We start from the raw sequence: 22,973 nt of genomic DNA, 5'->3' as shown, positions 1-22,973 counted from the left end.
TTTGCGCAGCATAGCGCAGGAACTCGACACTGCCTGGACTCGACAAGTCATAGGGAGTCCGCTGCAGAAGTACTGAGCCTTGTCGCCTCTACAGCTGTCCGTAATGGGCAACGTGTTCCTACTGCATTACGTGGTACACGAGCTGACCTCTCCATTATGTCCCATAAATGTTCGACGGGATTCATGTCGGGCGATCTGGGCGGTCAAATCATCTGCGCGAATCGTCCAGAATGTTCCTCAAACGTCGCTGTTGTCGTCTTCAGTCCTGAGACTGGTTTGATGCAGCTCTCCGTGCTACCCTATCCTGTACAAGCTGCTTCATCTCCCAGTACTTACTGCAACCTACATCCTTCTGAATCTGCTTAGTGTATTCATCTCTTGGTCTCCCTCTGCGATTTTTACCCTCTACACTGCCCTCCAACGCTAAATTTGTGATCCCTTGATGCCTCAGAACATGTCCTACCAACCGGTCCCTTCTTCTAGTCAAGTTGTGCCACAAACTCCTCTTCTCCCCAATCCTATTCAATACTTCCTCATTAGTTATGTGATCTACCCATCTAATCTTCAACGTTCCTCTGTAGCACCACATTTCGAAAGCTTCTATTCTCTTCTTGTCCAAACTATTTATCGTCCATGTTTCACTTCCATACATGGCTACACTCCATACAAATACTTTCAGAAAAGACTTCCTGACACTTCAATCTATACTCGATGTTAACAAATTTCTCTTCTTCAGAAACGCTTTCCTTGCCACTGCCAGTTTACATTTTATATCCTCTCTACTTCGACCATCATCAGTTATTTTGCTCCCCAAATAGGAAAAATCCTTTACTACTTTAAGTGTCTCATTTCCTAATCTAATTCCCTCAGCATCACCTGATTTAATTTTACTACATTCCATTATCCTCGTTTTGCTTTTGTTGATGTTCATCTTATATCCTCTTTTCAAGACAATGTCCATTCCGTTCAACTGCTCTTCCAAGTTCCTTGCTGTCTCTGACAGAATTACAATGTCATCGGCAAACCTCAAAGTATTTATTTCTTCTCCATGGATTTTAATACCTACTCGGAATATTTCTTTTGTTTCCTTTACTGCTTGCTCAATATACAGATTGAATAACATCGGGGAGAGGCTACAACCCTGTCTCACTCCCTTCCAAACCAATGCTTCCCTTTCATGTCCTTCGACTCTCATGCCATCTCGTTTCTGTACAAATTGTAAATAGCCTTTCGGTCCTTATATTTTACCCCTGCCACCTTCAGAATTTGAAAGAGAGTATTCCAATCAACATTGTCAAACGCTTTCTCTAAGTCTACAAATGCTAGAATCGTAGGTTTGCCTTTCCTTCATCTATTTTTTAAGATATGTCGTAGGGTCAGTATTGCCTCACGTCTTCCAACATTTCTACGGAATCGAAACTGATCTTCCCCGAGGTCGGCTTCTACTACTTTATGCATTCGTCTGTAAAAAATTCGTGTTCGTATTTTGCAGCCGTGACTTATTAAACTGATAGTTCGGTAATTTTCACATCTGTCAACACCTGCTTTCTTTCGGATTGGAATTATTATATTCTTCTTGAAGTCTGATGGTATTTCGCCTGTTTCATACATCTTGCTCACCAGATGGTAGAGTTTTGTCAGGACTGGCTCTCCCAAGGCTGTCCTCAAAAGTATCGGGAACAATTGTCGCAAAGTGACATGACATCTTTGTTTGGAAAGATGAAGTGCATGAATGGCTGCAAATGGTCACTAACTAGCCGAACGTAACCATTTCGAATCATTGATCCTTTCAGCTGAACCAGAGGACTCAGTCCATTCCATGTAGACAAAGCCACGACATTACGGAGCCAACACCATCCAGCACAGTGTCTTGTTGACAGCTTGGATCCGTGGCTTCATGGGGTCTGCGCCACACTGGAACTCTACCATCAGCTCTTGCTCACAAAGATCGAGACTCATCTGACCAGGCCGTGGTTTTCCAGTCGTCCAGGGTCCAGCCGATATGGTCAGGAGCCCAGGGGAGGGGCTGCAGGCGATGTCATGCTGGTAGCAAAGCCACCCGTGTCGGTCGTCCACTGCCATATCCCATTGACGGCAAATTTGACCACACATAAGTTTACGTTCGTCTTACGTCCCACATTGATTTGTGCGGTTAATTCAAACAGTGCTGCGGTCTAAGGCGCTGCAGCCATGATTTTGCAATTGGAATATATAGACGCCGAAATTAAAGAAGAAAAAGAGGAAAGAAAACTTAGCTCAAAAGAGAAGCAACTGTCAACAACTCATTTGCCAAGCAAGAACTAAGCAAAGAAGACAAGGTTAGAAAGTGGAAGCAATATGTAGAGAGGAGAGGGAGAGTGGTTATACCCGCTAACATGAGCACAAAGTAAGATTCCTGTGAAATGTCTGAGCACGCGAGGCGATATTGATCCTGCCACTTAGCTTAGTAGACAGACTAAAGAAAGCCAAACCTGTTTTATGGCATTTGTATACGTAGAGAAAGGTTTCGACAGTCTTAATTGAAAGACACTCTTCGAAGCTCTGGAGCTGTCAGCGGTAAGACACAGACACAGAGAGACTATCTACAACTTGTACACAAGCCACACTGCAGCTGTAAAATTTCAGTGACTTGAAAGGGAAGCAGTAACTGAGAGAGACTGTGAACAACGTGTACACAAACCACACTACAGCTGTAAAATTGAAGGGGAAGCAGTAACTGAGAAGGCAGAAATAGAGGCGGTATAAAATCCACACTGCCAATAGCAGGAACAGCGTTTCTGAAGAAGAAAAATTTGTTGACATCGAGTAGATATTTAAATGGTTGGGTAGCAGTTCATGAAGATATTTGTTTGGAGTGTAGCATTGTTTTTTTTTTGGTCATCAGTCTACTGACTGGTTTGATGCGGCCCGCCACGAATTCCTTTCCTGTGCTAACCTCTTCATCTCAGAGTAGCACTTGCAACCTACGTCCTCAATTATTTGCTTGACGTATTCCAATCTCTGCCTTCCTCTACAGTTTTTGCCCTCTACAGCTCCCTCTAGTACCATGGAAGTCATTCCCTCATGTCTTAGCAGATGTCCTATCATCCTGTCCCTTCTCCTTATCAGTGTTTTCCACATACTCCTTTCCTCTCCGATTCTGCGTAGAACCTCCTCATTCCTTACCTTATCAGTCCACCTAATTTTCAACATTCGTCTATAGCACCACATCTCAAATGCTTCGATTCTCTTCTGTTCCGATTTTCCCACAGTCCATGTTTCACTACCATACAATGCTGTACTCCAGATGTACATCCTCAGAAATTTCTTCCTCAAATTAACTTCATTGACTTCGTGACCATCAATCCTGATGCTAAGTTTCTCGCTGTTCTCATTTCTACTACTTCTCATTACCTTCGTCTTTCTCCGATTTACTCTCAAACCATACTGTGTACTCATTAGACTGTTCATTCCATTCAGCAGATCATTTAATTCTTCTTCACTTTCACTCAGGATAGCAATGTCATCACCGAATCGTATCATTGATATCCTTTCACCTTGTATTTTAATTCCACTCCGGAACCTTTCTTTTATTTCCATCATTGCTTCCTCGATGTACAGATTGAAGAGAAGGGGCGAAAGGCTACAGCCTTGTCTTACACCCTTCTTAATACGAGCACTTCGTTCTTGATCGTCCACTCTTATTATTACCCCTTGGTTGTTGTACATATTGTATATGACCCGTCTCTCCCTATAGCTTACCCCTACTTTTTTCAGAACATCGAACAGCTTGCACCATTTTATATTGTCGAACGCTTTTTCCAGGTCGACAAATCCTATGAAAGTGTCTTGATTTTTCTTTAGCCTTGCTTCCATTATTAGTCGTAACGTCAGAATTGCCTCTCTCGTCTCTTTACTTTTCCTAAAGCCAAACTGATCGTCATCTAGCGCGTTCTCAATTTTCTTTTCCATTCATCTGTATATTAATCTTGTAAGCAGCTTCTATGCGTGAGCTGTTAAGCTGATTGTGCGATAATTCTCGCACTTGTCAGCTCTTGCCGTCTTCGGAATTGTGTGGATGATGCTTTTCCGAAAGTCAGATGGTATATCGCCAGACTCATATATTCTACACACCAACGTGAATAGTCGTTTTGTTGCCACTTCCCCCAATGATTTTAGAAATTCTGATGGAATGTTATCTATCCCTTCTGCCTTATTTGACCGTAAGTCCTCGAGTCCTGTTTCTTCTTCTATCACATCAGACAAATCTACACCCTCATAGAGGCTTTCAATGTATTCTTTCCACCTATCTGCTCTCTCCTCTGCATTTAACAGTGGAATTCCCGTTGCACTCTTAATGTTACCACCGTTGCTTTTAATGTCACCAAAGGTTGTTTTGACTATCCTGTATGCTGAGACTGTCTTTCCGACAATCCTATGTTTTTCGATATCTTCACATTTTTCCTGCAGCCATTTCGTCTTAGCTTCCCTGCACTTCCTATTTATTTCACTCCTCAGCGACTTGTATCTCTGTATTCCTGATTTTCCCGGAACGTGTTTGTACTTCCTCCTTTCATCAATCAACTGAAGTATTTCTTCTGTTACCCATGGTTTCTTCGCAGCTACCTTCTTTGTACCTATGTTTTCCTTCCCAACTTCTGTGATGGCCCTTTTTAGAGATATCCATTCCTCTTCAACTGTACTGCCTACTGCGCTATTCGTTATTGCTGCATCTATGGCGTTAGAGAACTTCAAACGTATGTCGTCATTCCTTAGCACTTCCGTATCCCACTTCTTTGCGTATTGATTCTTCCTGACTAATGTCTTGAACTTCAGCCTACTCTTCATCACTACTATATTGTGATCTGAGTCTACATCTGCTCCTGGGTACGCCTTACAATCTAGTATCTGATTTCGGAATCTCTGTCTGACCATGATGTAATCTAATTGAAATCTTCCCGTATCTCCCGGCCTTTTCCAAGTATACCTCCTCCTCTTGTGATTCTTGAACAGGGTATTCGCTATTACTAGCTGAAACTTGTTGCAGAACTCAATTAGTCTTCCACCTCTTTCATTCCTTGCCCCGAGCCCATATTTTCCTGTAACTTTTTCTTCTACTCCTTCCCCTACAACTCCATTCCAGTCGCCCATGACTATTAGATTTTCGTCCCCCTTTACATACTGCATTACCCTTTCAATATCCTCATACACTTTCTCTATCTGTTCATCTTCAGCTTGCGACGTCGGCATGTATACCTGAACTATCGTTGTCGGTGTTGGTCTGCTGTCGATTCTGACTAGAACAACACGGTCACTGAACTGTTCACAGTAACACACCCTCTGCCCTACCTTACTATTCATAACGAATCCTACACCTGTTATACCATTTTCTGCTGCTGTTGATATTACCCGATACTCATGTGACCAGAAATCCTTGTCTTCCTTCCACTTCACTTCACTGACCCCTACTATATCTAGATTGAGCCTTTGCATTTCCTTTTTCAGATCGTATGTAAGTGAAACGCGGCCGATGAGCAGGGACGCTATCAAAACGTGGTGGTAAAGAAGAATGCTAATGGTTAGATATGTAGATTGTATAGCTAAAGAAGTGGTACTGAATTAAACTGAGGAGGAAAACGAAATTATGGCACAACTTTTTTAAAAAAGAATTTTTTAACAGTAGATATAATGAGGCGTGAAGGAATCGTCAGTTTGGTAATGGAGGCTAAATGGTAGAGAGAGACCGTGGCTTGCCAACGGTAAGAGGATTCGAATGGATGTGGGATGCAGCAGTGACGTAGAGTTGAAGAGGCCTACACAGGATACACTACTGTGGAGCACTGTATCAACACAGTCTTCAGGCTGACGACAACAGCAGACAAACAGTGAGACCAGTTGCATTTCATGTTGATGCAACCCGGCAGCAAACAACGTCACCTCTGATTAGGCAGGTCACTTGCGTATCTATTGCAGAACATTTGTTTGATACACCCTCTAGCACATATCACTTGTGATGTATTTCTGTATGCATCTCTTTTACTCTCTGCAAACAGCCTTACGTTCGGTAAAAGTCACAGCCTGAGTGCAGTTTTCTTATGATGACTCCCAGCAAATGATAGATTTGGATTACTGATTGCCGGCCGGAGTGGCCGAGCGGTTCTAGGCGCTACAGTTTGGAACAGCGCGACCGCAACGGTCGCAGGTTCGAATCCTGCCTCGGGCATGGATGTGTGTGATGTCCTTAGGTTAGTTAGGTTTAAGTAGTTCTAAGTTCTAGGGGACTGATGACCTCAGAAGTTAAGTCCCATAGAGCTCAGAGCCATTTGAACCATTTGATTACTGATTTGGCCATTCTGCCATTTGTGGCAATTCCAATAAGACAAGTATTCCTACATGAACCAAGAGCCAGTGACTGGCTATGTATTATCCGTGACTTTCGAACGCACTGGCCGTTCTCAAGCTGTGTGGAGATCTTGGGCGGCAAATGTATAGTAATGCACTTCTACGTATGCTGCTATACGTTTTTTGTGCAGTGGAGGCTTTTCCGCTTACTTCAAATTTCATGGAATCATTCTCAGGCATGTTAAAGGATGCACTAACGTCGTATGAAGCTACTGTCTTTTTAATTACCGTTTGTGTTGGGAAATCAGGTTAATCAAAAGATACATACGAGATTTTGGCAGCCAAACACATAATCGGCAAATGGACCATAACACCTAAAGTGGTAACTGTCAAACCAATTATTGTGACTGATCCTTCATAACTACCTGCAAGACTGGGATTATTGAGACTTTATGGATGTTGAAGAAGATGCACATAATATTATATCTGGTACTTTATGCCAAGGTATTTGTCGCAAGGATTCGATCAGGGACGTAAAATCTTTGGGTAAAAGAAATCGATTTATCAGAGGTTACATATCCTGGCCGTAAAGACTATTTTAGCTATGCTGGAAAGAGTAATTGACAAACCGGTGTTAAGACATGTAATTGTAAAGTATTCTATACGTTGCAAATAAACAAAACGTCTGAAGACAAAACGAAATAATTAATAACAAGTTTGTTTACGTGGCGGTCAGCCGCAGCAGGCACAGAAGTTTTCGTTTTGTAAATAACAAACGCCTTTTTCTTGCTGTGATGTATTTTATTGGTTACAGTCGCGCCTCGCCTTTTAATTTAAGGCATTTCTAAAGGAATCTTGGAGACATTTGTAGATTATGAAAAAGTTCACATCTTATATTTTTTCATGAATAAGTGTTTACCTACAATTAATCGAGTTGATGGCTGGCATTCGTGTTTCCTCTCACCTGATCGCAGGCTGTAGGTGACACTCTAACTTCACTTACTAGACATAAGCATATTTCCACGTTACAAACGGTTTTCTTCAAAATTTTCATGTTCTTTGCGCTAATTTGCGTGGAGCACAATTATTCTTCTGTCAGTAGCTGCGGATATTTTACCGAAAATGATTTAAAGTCGTAACTAAGTCGTAAATACTGTGTGTTCAATTTATGTTTCTTCTTATTTGGTTTATTTATGTACATTGTGCCAACCTAACGAAGTATATGCTGAAAACTAAGTCTGTTCATTTCCGTTCTCTTTTATCTCTCTCTCTCTCTCTCTCTCTCTCTCTCTCTCTGTGTGTGTGTGTGTGTGTGTGTGTGTGCAGTTAGTCAGGATGAGTTGTAGAAAGCTGAATGTGAATGTAATAGCTGTCGGAAGGTAGTTGAATGTTTTCGTGTTCTGCTGATTCGAGATTTGGTTTAAATGTTTTGTGGAGGGGTCCATGTAAGAGTAAATACAAAGAGCTTGGGTACTAATTTTCTGATAATATTCCTCTGTTGGGGTGTGATTCTACAATTTTGTTTATTAACGTAAGAAGTGCGTTTACTCTTACATGAACCCCTCAACAAAATAAGTAAACCAAAACTCAAATAATTTGAACACCAAAACTTTCAGCCACTCTCTGACAGCTATTGCAATCACAGTCAACCTTCAATGACTCTCAGTGACTAGCCAAACACTTTTTCAGATATAAGGACAACAGAAATGAACAGACGTTAGGTTTCAGCACATAATCCGCTAGGTTGACAACATGTAACTAAACAGACTAAATAGGAAGAGACAAAGTCAACACACTGTAGTTACGAGTTAAAATAATAGTTTTCGGTAAAATGTCTGCAGCTAGTGACAGAAGAATAATAGTGCTTCACACCAATTAGCACAAAGAACACGAAACTTGGGAAGAAAAAAGTGCGAATGTGAAAATCTGCTTATGTTCTGTCAGGCAAGTTTTAGTGACACATCCAGCATGTGATCAGATGAGAGGAAACGCAGATGCCAGTCAAAAACTTGATTAGCCGTAAGTAATCACTTATTTATGGAAACAAATAAGATAAAATTTAGATATCACACATCAAAACAAAATTGAATCACTCTAGATTCCACTGAAGATGCATTAAAGTAAAAGGCGAAACACGTCTTGAACAAGCGAAACAGACTGGAGCAGGAAAAAAATTGTTTCTTACATATGAAACGAAATAATCAATAGCTTAGAAAATTACATCTTATTGCCTACTAGCAAATTAGTTTCGGTTTAACTTGTGCAGGTCTACATATAACGTAGTAAATATTAACGTGTTCCATATCACCGTAATTAACATTTCGCATGCTATTAAATGTCGTTTAAAAAAGTTCCTCGATCCATTTGGAAAACCTATAGTTACTTTCGCATCTCGACAGATAAATTGATTTTGCATACTTATCACGCGACAAAATATGTGACTCTTTACGAGTTATCAATTGCAAAAAAAACACGTTTCGATTTCTTGAACTATTACAAAACTTGGGGCTGATCAACCACGTGTTTTACGACGAGCAGTGAGAAGTATCGGGCGACCCGCTCGCCGCCACCGCGTTGCACCCTCCGCCGACATGTCATCCAGTATCTCGAGAACGGTGATAGCCATCGTTCTGCTCTCAACTTATAAACAATTTAGATATGTTGGCTAAATTTCATTTGCAATAACGTATTACCTAAAATGAACTATACGCAAAGTCTGTGCAATGCGTTGTTACCTCTACACACTCAATAAAATTTCGTGTAGTGCTTTACATAAAAGTGATACAGCAGGTGCCCACGACAGATAACGAAAAGAAATTCAGCTCCTTATTGAGTGAAGATATCATGCTGTAAGACACAGAAGAATCAAATTTTTTTCACCAAACAGTTTCCCTCAAATCGGATTGTAAGTATTTCATGGCTGCCGTTGTGCCCGCACCAGGTAGAGATTGGCGGGGCTGACCTGCAGCACGGCACGCGGCAGCAGTTCGACATGGGTAAGCTGTGACGCAGAGCCGCTATGCCGCGTAACTGACTGCATTTCCATGGTAACCAAAGCACTGCCACGCAGTTTTGACGCGCAGCAGCCCTAGTGGGAACTGGCCTTCCAGCATCTGGCGCGGCATTGTAGCCGACGTGCTGTAGCACCCAGGCTTGGTGGAAAAACAATGGTGAATACTGACCGACCACAAATCAAACAGGAACCAAAAGTAAACGGACGCCCTATGGACCGAACGATGGTAACGAATCCCATTCCTGACACCAATCGGCAAGGAAGGGGGCTACAGGTTGTTGGATTCTGCTTATGACAACAATGTACAGAAGGTCGAGCAGTCAGGGCTTGTGTGTGGGCATCCAGGGCTGCTGTTAAATGATAGAACAGAAAATTAAGTATAACAAAGAGAATATATGTCAGTGTACGGAATACAAAAGGCACACCTAGAGTCAGAAGTTACCAGGTGTGGACCAGTCTAGGAGGACGAACAACTAAATAAGTGGGCGACGGAAGGGAGGTGGTTCGTGTTAACTTATGTCGTTGTCTGGTCATGGAATTCAGGAACCAGAGGCTCTGTCTCCTGAGAAAGATATCTGTTCTCCTCAAGGTCTTGATCACAAGAGAGAGAAGCAGCTGTGTTCTATACTGCAGAATCCTCCAGCATCCACACATGTGACCTTTATCCCACGCACACTATTGGCGAAAACCGATGGGTGAATTCGCTAGCAGTTTCAGCAGAAGGCTCAAAGCGGCTCTTGTCAGCAGCTTTAGCTGGACAGAACTGCTTCAGTTCTGAAAGGCAAGCAGCTCGTGTCACATAGGCACAGCCGAAGTTTCTCTGGTAGAAAACTTGTAAAGTTCTCACTGGCAGTTTCAAAAAATTTTTCAAACCAATTCCAAAAATATTCTTTGACTGGCTGCCACCCTGTACAGCCATTCTTTTTACATACACTACCCATCCTATCTGTCTTTCTTCTATTCTACTGTATCTGTAACAGTACAATGGCTCTTATTTCCTCATTTGTCGCACACTCAAGTCGAGACTTTCCACATGCTCTTTTCAAACGGTCCACTTCTAAAGCTCTGAGTCTCTCGTCACTCTTTATTTCCTACAGTGCGTTCGCAACATTCACTCCCACAACTTCTTTTTGGCTGCACAACGGGTTTGTGCAATATTATTTTAACCTATAAACCCCATTTTGACGTTGGAGTAATTTTTCGATAGCCCCTCTTCCTTGCCTGATCCATTGTTGGCTATCTGTCACATCTTCCATCAAGTGATAGAATACTAATCAGATAATTATACTGTATAATGATGATGATGAGGTTCCATACTCCATGGAGCGTAGGGGACGATGTGGGAGACCCACACTGCCGTACTAGGCAAGGTCCTAGCGGAGGTGGTTTACCATTGCGTTCCTCTGACTGTAATGGGGATGAATGATGATGATGATGATGACGACACAACACCCAGTCATCTCGAGGCAGGAAAAATCCCTGACCCTGCAGGAAATCGAACTCAAGAGCCCGTGCACAGGAAGCGAGAACGCTACCGCAAGACCACGAGCTGCAGGCACTTATACTGTATATACACTTTAATCCGATGTCCCTCAATATCTGTGTTACTTTCCTCCCCCCTTAAATATAGATATTCTGTCTACTCAGAATTAATTTTCAGACCACATATCCTCTACATAGTTTGTTGCGACGACCTGATTATCAGGATAGGGAAGTGTGTCTGTTCACTGGTTCACTGTTTCATTCCCCATTCCCATGCATTTTCTACCCCAGAGATCTAGTGCCTTCTGCGCTTACAACGTGGTTGTAATTCAAGTTTGGCTACTTCACCCAGTTTAGACGGAAAACTATTTACTGCACTGGCACCCAGTTTTATAGGAGTGATGTTCAGAATGTGCCCTACAGGATTTGCGTTGTCATCAGTGTTAGTGCCTCGACTTGCCGTTAGGTGCCAGTACAGGTGCGGCGATATAGGCTTACCTGTGTCACAAGCACCTGTGTGCACTACAGATGCAGACAGTCGACATGAGTCTGGACTAGGTGAGCAGGGCCTTACACACAAAGCTGTTTTATCAAAACAACCAGACTGCTGCTGTTGTTCGGGAGTATCAATGCACTGAATGAATACGAAGAGGTTCGCTTTCCGCATCAAGGTTGAAGAACAAGATTGGGAAGTTCGAATTAATGGCCAATCGTTCGAAACTGCGTTCTCACGAAGAGCACCAGATTTGAACCTGTGTGATTTTTGGCTCTGGGCTTACCTGAAGGACACAGTTTATCAACGGAAGACTAACCCGCTATGGAGGCTGAAGAACAGAGCAGGGAGGTAGTCAACATCCCAAATGAGACGTTTAGAGTGCAGTCTCGAGTGCGGTTCCAGGCTGTCGTCGACGCGGATGATCGTCGCATTGAGTAACGTTTGTAGTGTGGAACTTAAACATAGTACTCAGTTAACAAATGTCAGTCTCGCATGTAGAAATTATGTGTGTTTCTTTCAAACGCTTATTCATTATTTATCTTCCGTTCGTCCTTATAAACGTTTTCACAATGTTTTGTTGTTCTACGATCAACCGTTCTTCATAGGGCCCTCTCAATTAGCGGAAGTATAATTATGACCGCCCTATACTTCTCCAAGAGCCTTGGAGTCAAATATCATCCTTGCTACAGTGCTTTAGTTATTCTCGAGGCCACTCTAGATATTTCCTTCATCTCTTTAATGACACATTCTGCCAATTTGTAGAGGTTTATGATACTTCTTACGCAAATTTTTGTCAGTTGCTTTGACTACAGTGACATCATGTCATATGTTTTTCAGAAACTGTGTAAACCACATAACTACTTCGATTCCTTTCTGGTGTCTTCTCCGTGATCCGTCTTAGGGTAAAGTTGATTTTAAAAGATTCCTACACAGCCTGCTAACTGAACATGTGCCTCGACAATTCCTACACATTCCTTTGTATGGGGCTTAGATACGTGTTCTACTCTGTTGAAATTTCCTCTCCATACCACATACATTTATTAAATAACTTGTTTAGATATTCTTACAGATACTTGGCCCTCCCCCTCTATTGGTGTACTGTGTATTCGCGCTCTGGTGGTTTACTCGTTTTCATCTGTGTTCCCTCCTTCTGCACCATTTCTGTGGCTATTTTCTATAACTCTTCACCATCCTGTTCCTCTCTCAACTCCCACTTCATGCCCTTGGAGTCTATCCTTTCTTCTGTTAGTAGGCTTATAAAATTCTTCGTCTCCTCTTTGTGACTGACACTCGGCACGTTAACTCTTCCTCTTACCTTTTTCCTTTGATCTGCGATATATTGCACGCCGTCATTACTCGCATCCAGGCCAAACAGACTTAAGCATATTGCTAATAAGTGGACTCATATTATGAGGGTCATTCGGAAAGTAAAAATCGTTTCATTTTGGCACGTGATCGCGTTCACCCACCACCACCGCCGATCGATCGCTGAACTTGATATCTGCTTCAGTTTAGCGGCAGCTACGATGCAAGACGGCTGATTTCTGTTTAGTTGTGCGACTTTAAAATGCGTTACAAAATCGACGATCCCGTGAAGTATGAGGTGCTTTTTAAACGTGCAAAACGTGCAACCCACGGGAATTTGTAGTCACATCAGTGGGGTTTACGGTAATGTGATGAACGAAGTGTGAGGTCGGATGTGATGTAGCGTACTTAATGGAAGACGGAAGAATGTTCACAACGAAGATCACGCGGGCCGACCCTCAGTGGTAACTGGAGAATTGAAACTCAAGACCAAGAAGATGGATGTATCACAATTAGTAGCAGAGTGGCCTACAAAGATTTCGCCGCGCCATTGAAAACAGGCTGCACGGAATGCCATCCCGTGGAGTCATCGTACTTCACGACAAAGCACGCCCGCATGCAGCGAAAGTGGCGCACGACTTACTGAGCGGTTTCAGTTTTGTTTCGTTTTAGGGCGCAAAAAAAGCTAGGGTCTTCCACACCCAAGCCAAAACTACAGAAGATGAAGACAGGAGTTAAAAACGAATCGACGTAAGAGAAGAAAGTTAAGAACAGGAACGTGGAGAAAGTTCTGTAAGATACACCATAGAGAAACCGAGGTCCAGAACTAAAAGTTAAATATCCTTCGCCATTTTGCTAAGACGGATAAAAAGTAAAACGCGCTCGACAGACCACGCGTCCTTCGCCAAAACGGCCGATAACACAGATGATAAACACAAACGGGAACGTAAGCGATTAATGGCGGACTGTTAGAAGTTGGGCGCAATGTGCACAAAGTGGTGGGCGAGCGCCACTGAACAAATGGCGAGGGCTAAAGAGGCAGTGCCCAATACCCAACCTAGTAGAGATGGGCAAACTGAAACACTTAACTGTTTCGAAACAAATGAAACAGTACAATGTAACGTTTCGATACGCTGTTTCGAAACAGTGAAACAGTTTGTGTTTTGTAATCTAATAAACCTACACATTTTATCATCTTGAATGTCTACTGTATAAGTATGTCCATACAAACACAAATGAGGTGCGAGAGCGCTAATCATTTCGCAGAAAGTATGAAACTATCACTTGGGAGTCTTGGCAGTTTCGTATTTCCTGCAGCAAATGCGCTGCTTTCGTGTCGTGTGACTTTCATACTTTTCAAATGGCTGAGGACAGCCATAACTGAAGACAGAAGAACCATCACGAACGGAACTGGAGGTGGGAGCAAACTGCAGAAACAACGGATATGCTACTGGGATTCCCACATTCCGTTAGTATGGGTAATATACCCATCCTGCTAATTTCCATGCACACAAAGGGAATCATTGCGGATAATAGGCACAGTGACTATAGACTCACAGATAACACCAAATAATTCGAATAAATAACAAAATATAACAGAAAAAATTTTGCCTTTCAAGGTGTTTCGAACCGTTACTATAAAGTCACCATGTTTCCCAGCCCTTCCCGTTCACCACTGCACTATCAGTGGTATGTGAAACAGATTGCTTGCAATTATACCTAGATCAAATTTATATATATATCTAATAACTGTCACTACGCCTTTTTTTATTCAGAATGTTGTAGGCTTACTTGCGTTTCTTAATACGATTACTGTACATGAAAAGAGAAGCGTATGTTAAAAAGTGTAATTTAACCGAACGATTTTCACATATTTATTATTTTGAATGTGAATAGTATGCGTTGTTTCATTGTTTGGTTAGTGTATATAAAGCAGATGTTACGCCATTTCGTAATAGGACAGTCAGCTAGAATCGAAGCTTTATTTTCGGATATCTTAAGCTTCATTCTATTGCTTGTCAAAAATATATCGCCACTCTTGAAAGTGTTCCATTAAGTGTTGTGTTTCAGTGTCTGTGCCGAGCCCGAATCTCGTACGACACCGAGCGGAATGAAACATCACTCTTTCGATACAATTAGTCCGTTCCAAACGCAGGTGGACTGAAACAGCCTTATTTTGAAACAACGATACAGTTTCTGTGTCTGGCTCGAGATCGAATCTGGTGCGGTTATCCGAGACAGGGGCGGAATGAAACACCACTGTTTCGAAACAGTGAACCACAGCCGTTCCGAAACACTGAAACAGTCCCACGTATCGATACACTGTATCGAAACATAGAAACAGTGGCCAAGTCTACAACCTAGTTAAAATAATCTCCTCGTTGCGAGAGGAGGTCGTCCAAGACGCTGGGAGAGGCTTGATAGCCCGCAGCTTGTTCCCATGAAGGGAGGACCAGTGGCGGTGCCAAAGTGACGTCACCTGCTGATAAACGGCAACACAGAGATCACGTGCGGGAAGGTAAGAACTATAGTTGAATTCTTCTATCTTGGCGGCTCGCGCATGCCCGCCCAGACGCGGGAGATTGCTGCGTTGCCAGTTGCAAACGACGCACGCGCCAAGAGAAGCAGCGCCATAGTATAGCATAGTTCGCAAACTTACGTTTACGGGGGGAGCGCACAGTTTATGAAGTAAAGCCACCACGGCAGCATTAACCCTTTCGCTGCTACACAGACGTGCTCCCCGCATTTTGTCATCACTGCACTGCTCGCCTGTGCAGACACATGGTCTTCTGACTGCTTTGACACACTTATCATTCGATTTCACAAAAACGATTTGGCCCAAAAATTTGATTTTTACACATCTTCTTGACTGATACCTTCCACCCACAAATGACTTAATTTTGTTTCGATGTTCAACGCAGTTCTTGTGCAGCATTAAATGTAGTAAACCATTGCACGAAATTTTGAAGAGTTTGCAGAGGTAAAAATCCATAGCGTATACTTCCTGTATGGTCGATTTTAGTTTCCACAATGTTGAGAATGAAATGTGGACAAGATACCTAAATTTCATAAAAAATTTACTGTATAACAAATCTCATTTAATTTTAAGTACCAGACAGGTGTCGTATGTAATATTGAGAAATATTCCGTCTTTCGCGACTGTAATAAAAGTTTTATTTACACCAGGCGCGTTTGGCTTTATTTTAAAGCACTTCAATCAATCAAAAGGAAGTAGACTAAATACATTAAACAAAACACTGGACTTACAAAACCATCAGGACTTGAATATACTGCGTATCAGTGAAGTGCTCTGAGCTATGTCAAATATAATTTTTGTGCGTGGCACATACAAACAGCGTTTATTTGACACTGATCAGCCAACACAAGCGTTGAAGATTGTTACCGCAGCACAAAACTACGAAAGGTGACTTGGCAATGGAGGAGACAAAATACAGCCCACTGAAGATGCTTCAAAAGAGAAAAAACCGTCTGGTCTAAATGAAGTAAGACACTTCGATATCGCCTTTCAATAAAGAAAATATCAAGATTTGAACCTAGAACTTTGCGCTTAGTATCCAAACACCTTAACCATTACACTAATGCAACTCATCGTTTGCCGGCCGCGGTGGTCTCGCGGTTCTAGGCGCGCAGTCCGGAACCGTGCGACTGCTACGGTCGCAGGTTCGAATCCTGCCTTGGGCATGGATGTGTGTGATGTCCTTAGGTTAGTTAGGTTTAAGTAGTTCTAAGTTCTAGGGGACTGATGACCACAGCAGTTGAGTCCCATAGTGCTCAGAGCCATTTGAACCAACTCATCGTTTAACAGACGTCCTGAAGGACTGTAAAACATCACGCAAAATATCGACAAACACTGTTGGTATGACTGTGAATTACGTTTGCTCGATGTACAATAGGATATAAACAATTACCGCTGTTCTTTATTGCGAAGAAGCGGTTCGTGAGAATGATACAAACACTTATCCTTGCTATCACCTGAATTAGGAGGCTTATTGCTTGTTTGGTTTTATTAATTAATAGAATATGAAGCAAATGGTATAAAGAACGTTGTTTCCAAACTTTGTATAATAGAAAGTCTGTTATCAAGACATTGCTTTTGTTCAATTACTTTATTTATGACTGAACGTTCTAAAACTGAAGACACTCGTCCGTGCTCTGCACTGCAGTCGGGCTCTGGCAACGTCGTTCTCTGTTCATTGGCTGACAGTGTTTTGTGACGTCAGATGCGCAGAACGAACCTAAACTCGGCCGCCGCCGTAAATGACGCGCACTTTAGCTGGCTGAAGTACGAGGACTGCAGCCTTGGCAGCAGTGGCGGCGGTCTCGTTTCCTGACAGACCGTTGTGACCAGGAGCCCACATAAACATCAGAGTGGCTGCAGCGAGAGTGAGCAGGTGACAGCTTTCCTGGACCGGTTCAGTCCGGACGTAGCCCAAAGTGATTATCACTTATTTCCCTTTATTGGAACATCTTCAGGCGGACAGCTCTACGGAAGTGATAATGAACTTCAAGAAAAAAATTAATAAGTGTTGAACAAGTTGCCAATGAGTATGCAGATAGCATAGAAAAGCTGGTAAAAGGGACGATCAAGTGCCTTTTGAGAAATGACTACGTAGAAAACTAGCTTCGATGTGAAATTTTATGTAACAGGTTTGCCGAGAAAGTAATGCACCACATTTATTCAGAAATTCTTTATTGAACATAGTGAGAATTACACACACAAAATAATTATGTTTTATCCACACACTGTATTTTACCACGTAATCTCCATGCCGTTCTAAGGTCTTCGTCCAGTGCCACAAGGGCGTGTATGCGCTGTCAAAAAAAAAAATGGCTCTGAGCACTATGGGACTTAACTGCTGTGGTCATTAGTCCCCTAGACTTAGAACTACTTAAACCTAACTAACCTAAGGACATCACACACATCCATGCCCGAGGCAGGATTCGAACCTGCGACCGTAGCGGTCACGCGGTTCCAGACTGTAGCGACTAGAACCGCTCGGCCACACCGGCCGTGTATGCCTTGTCGGTACGAAACCTTGCCCTGGTGGCGGAGCCAGTGCTTCACTGTGTCAGTCACCTGCTCATCGTCCTCAAAATGTCTTCCATGAAAGGTATCCTTTAATGGCCCAAACAAGTGGAAGTCCGAGGGCAGTAGGGTGTATGGGGTAACACTGTCAAACCCTGTTTTGCCATGTGTTCAGCAGTCCTCAGACATGTGTGAGGCAGAGCGTTATCGTTCAAAAATGTGTGTGAAATCCTATGGGACTTAACTGGTAAGGTCATCAGTCCCTAAGTTTACACACTACTTAACCTAAATTATGCTAAGGACAAACACACACACCCATGCCCGAGGGAGGACTCGAACCGCCGCCGGGACCAGCCGCACAGACCATGACTGCAAGCGTTATCGTGTTGCAGCAAAACATCTCCTGGGTTGCGGTGGCGCCGAAGTCGCCGGAAGCGCATCTTGAATTTTGTTAATGTGTTGACACTTGCTTCTGAGTTAATGTTACCCCCTCTTGACATCACATCAATGAGATTCACACCTTCACAGTCCCAGGGCACAGTGATCATGACCTTACTGGCGGAAGCAGTTTCTTCGATTTTTTTCTTCTGCAGGGACTGGGAATGGCACCATTCCATCGACTGTCGTTTTGGTTTGGGTCCAAAATAGTGAACCAAGATTTCATGACCTGTCACTATCCTGGACAAGAAGGCCTGCCCCTCAGCTTTAAAACGTTGCAGCAAATCAAGGCAAATGTTTTTTTTTCTGTGCAATTTGTGACCCACCGTTAGACAGCGCGAGGCCCATCTTGAAAACAGTTTTGAATATACAAGAGTGCGGATAGTTCCATCCTCACTTCCTTTGCTGATTGACAGACGCAGCGCCAACTGCCGAGTCGTAATGCGTCTGCCCTCGCGAACGACAACATCAGCTCGCTGCGGCGTGTCAGGTGTGACAGCCGCGGATGTTGTCCCCGACCACTGCAAATCGCGGAGCTCCGGCGAACCGTCTTTTGATGACCTCACCCTCCGCCTAGCGACTAAGTATAGCCGGCCTAGGTGGCCGAGCGGTTATAGGCGCTTCAGTCAGGAACCGCGCTGCTGTTACGGTCACAGGTTCGAATCCTGCCTCGAGAATGGATGCGTGTGATGTTCTTAGGTTAATTGCGTTTAAGTAGTTCTACGTTCTAGGGGACTGATGACCTCAGATGTCAAGTCCCATGCTGCTCAGAACCATTTGAACCATTCTTGACTAACTGCACTTCTGTCGACGGCAGATGCTCCGCAGACTCTGCACAAGCGCTCGTAAATATTCCCCACAGCTTCTTTCTCTGCCGTGAGAAATTCGATGACGGCACGTTGCTTGTAACGTACATCACGTACAGACGCCGTTTTGAAACTGTTCTGCAGCTGAACTAGCCGTCGGATATGACGGAGACTTGGCGTGCTCACTCAGGAGTCTTCAAATAATACGTACGTAACGCTTCGCATTCGTAGCGTTGTTTTCGACTGACAAGGGAACCTCCCCATCGCACCTCCCTCAGATTTAGTTATAAGTCGGCACAGTGGATAGGCCTTGAAAAAATGAACACAGATCAATCGAGAAAACAGGAAGAAGTTGTGTGGAACTATGAAAAAATAAGCAAAATATACAAACTGAGTAGTCCATGTGCAACATACCCAACAACGAGGACACAGCAGGCTCAGGAGTCTCGTGGTCCCGTGGTTAGCGTGTGCAGCTACGGAACGTGAGATCCTTGGCTCAAGCCTTCCCTCGGGTGAAAATTTTAACTTTTTATTTTCAGTTTATGTGACAAACGCTTATGTTTTCATCACTTTTTTGCGAGTGATTATCACATCCACAAGAAAACCTAAATCGGGCAAGGTAGAAGAATCTTTTTACCCATTCGCCAAGTGTACAAGTTAGGTGGATTGACAACATATTCTTGTCATGTGATGCACATGCTGTCACCAGTGTCGTAAAGAAAATATCAGACGTGTTTTCCTGTGGAGGAATCGGTTGACCTATGTCCTTGCGATCAAATGTTTTCAGTTCCCATTGGAGAGGCACGTCCTTTCGTCTACTGATCGCACGGTTTTGCAGTGCGTTCACAAAACACAGATACTAAACTTATTACAGTGAACAGAGACGTCAATGAACGAACGGACAGATCATAACTTTGCGGAAATAAAGAAAATGAACTTTTCACCCGAGGGAAGACTTGAACCAAGGACCTCTCAGTCCACAGCTGCTCACGCTAACCACGGGACCACGGTGCTCCTGAGCTCACACTGTCCTTGATGTTGCCTGTCTTGCACATATACTCAGTTTGTATATTTTGCTTATTTTTTCATAGTTCCACACAACTTCTTCCTGTTTTCTAGATTGATCTCTGTTTAGTTTTTCAAGGCCTATTCACTGTGCCAACTTACAACTAAATCTAAGGGGGGTGCGATGGGGAGGTTCCCTTGTGAGAGAAAATAAGATGCGGTGCATTACTTTCCGGGCAACCCTCGTAAAATACAGTTTCGTTGAATTATATCGTAAATTTCTGTAGAAAAAGAAACATTCTTTACTTTTCGAATGACCCTTGTACCAGATTCTTTGTAAACGTAACCACTGAAAGAACACTGCGTATCCTGTCAGCCCATGAAGCTCCATTTCGTGGCCTCCACCATTTCTGCGTGCTGCACCTTTCATGTCGGGCAGAGTGTTTTCTACATCTACATCTACATGGATACTCTGCAAATCACATTTAAGTGCCTGGCAGAGGGTTCATCGAACCACCTACACAATTCTGTTATTCCAATATATCCTTCCGTACGAGCTCTGATTTCCCTTATTTTATCGTGCTGATCGTTCCGCCCTACGTAATTCGGTGTCAACAAAATACTTTCGCATTCGGAGGAGACAGTTGGTGGTTGGAATTTCGTGAGAAGATTCCGTCGCAACGAAAAACGCCTTTCTTTTAATGATTTCTAGCCTAAATCCTGTATCGTTTCAGTGACACTCTCTCCCATATTTCGCCATAATACAAAACTTGTTGCCTTTCTTTGAACTTTTTCGATGTACTCCGTCAGTCCTACCTGACAAGGATCCCACACCGCCTGGCAGTACTCTGAAAGAGGACAGACAAGCGTAGTGTAGGCAGCCTCCTTAGTAGGTCTGTTACATTTTCTAAGGTCCTGCCAATATAACGCAGCCTTTGGTTAGCCGTACCCACAACATTTTCTATGTGGTCTTTCCAATTTAAGTTGTTCGTAATTGTAATGCCTATGTATGTAGTTGAATTTACTGCTTTTAGATTAGATTGATTTATCGTGTAACCGAAGTTTAACGAGTTCCTTTTAGCACTCCTGTAAATGACCTCACACTTTTCGTTATTTAGGGTCAACTGCCACTTTTCGCACCATTCTGATATTTTTCTAAATCGTTTTGCAGTTTGTTTTGATCTTCTGATGACTTTGTTAGTCGATAAACGACAGCGTCATCTGAAAACAACCGAATACGGCTGCTCAGATTGTCTCCCAAATCGTTTATACAGATAAGGAACAGCAAAGGGCCTATAACACTAGCTATGCGAACGCCTGAAATCACTTCTGTTTTACTCGATGACTTTCCGTCAGTTACTACGAACTGTGGCGTCTCTGACAGGAAATCGCATATCCCGTCACATAACTGAGACGATATTCCATAAGCACGCAATTTCACTACGAGCCGCTTGTGTGGTACAGTGTTAAAAGCCTTCAGGAATACGGAATCGATCTGAAAACCCTTGTCAATAGCACTCAGCACTTCATGTGAATAAAGAGCTAGTCGTGTTTCACAGGAACGATGTTTTCTAAACCCATGTTGACTGTGTGTCAATAGATCGTATCCGGTCGTGCGGTAGCGTTCTCGCTTCCCACGCTCGGGTTCCCGGGTTCGATTCCCGGCGGGGTCAGGGATTTTCTCTGCCTCGTGATGGCTGGGTGTTGTGTGCTGTCCTTAGGTTAGTTAGGTTTAAGTAGTTCTAAGTTCTAGGGGACTGATGACCATAGATGTTAAGTCCCATGGTGCTCAGAGCCATTTGAACCATTTGAAGATCGTATCCTTCGAGGTAATTCTTAATGTTCGAACACAATATATGATCCAAAATCCTGCTACATATCGACGTTAACGATATGGGCCTGTAATTTAGTGGATTACTCCTACTACCTTTCTTGAATATTGGTGTGACCTGTGCAACTTTCCAGTCTTTGGGTACGTATCTTTCGTAGAGCGAACGGTTCTATATGATTGTTAAGTATGGAGCTAATGCATCAGCATACTGCCTATAAAACGCAGCCTTTGGGTAGCTGTCCCCACAACATTTTCTATGTGTTTTGGGTGGCCTTTCTTAGCTGCCGCGCCCTATGCTTGACGGCAGTGTTTTAGAGATACCGTACGGGCACGACTGGGCGCGGATCTGAATGCACGCGGCTCAGCTGCGACTCCAGTCGTCGCCGCGGTCGCTCGAACACATCAGCTCTCCCCTGCTGGGCGCCGCGATCAAACGCTTCGACCAGAGAGCCGACGGCGGCGGCGGCGGCGGCGCGCTTGTGCGTCTTTCGCCCCGCCGCACCCCGCTGAACTCAAATGAGACGCGTAAGTTAATCACCTACCCAATTATCCGATATATCCGAGCGCGCCGCCCGTCCGTCCGATAGCTCATTATTGTCCGCCTGTCAATCACTCCCCTACACTGTGTGGCATTACTGCCAATATTCGTACGTCATGTAATCTTGTGTGATTTAATATAATCCGTTTTTAACGAACCATTATCATATCATTAGTGTCAAGCCGCTTTGAACAGCCTCACCACTTCAATATCATCCGCGCCGCTGAAGGACATAATCGAGCTGCGATAATACGTCATTCACTAAACGTTTCTCCTGTAAAAATCCCTTAGTCAGTTAACGGCTAAACTGCATACAGAAGCGAGGCATCTCCTGCAGGTACAGTCTCTTCATTTATCCACACTCGCTACTATCATCAGGAGACAGTTTTATTTTGAGTTAATATCTTCGCGAGAACGCGTCAGTTACTTGTCAAATCGTTTCCAGGGGCACAAGTACCTGCTGAAACTGAACTTCCTGGAAAACTGTAAATGTACGGAACAGCTACTAGCAATACAAGCTGAAACTTTCTGGCAGATTAAAAAACTGTGTGCCGGACCGAGACTCGAACTCGGGACCTGTGCCTTTCGCGGGCAAGTGCTCTACCAACTGAGCTACCCAAGCACGACTCACGCCCCGTCCTCACAGCTTTACTTCTGCGGCTAAGCCATCTCTCCGCAATATCCTTTCTTT

Source organism: Schistocerca piceifrons, chromosome 4 (assembly GCF_021461385.2).
Source record: "Schistocerca piceifrons isolate TAMUIC-IGC-003096 chromosome 4, iqSchPice1.1, whole genome shotgun sequence".
Taxonomy (NCBI): domain Eukaryota; kingdom Metazoa; phylum Arthropoda; class Insecta; order Orthoptera; family Acrididae; genus Schistocerca; species Schistocerca piceifrons.
Note: the sequence above shows the minus strand (reverse complement) of the source record.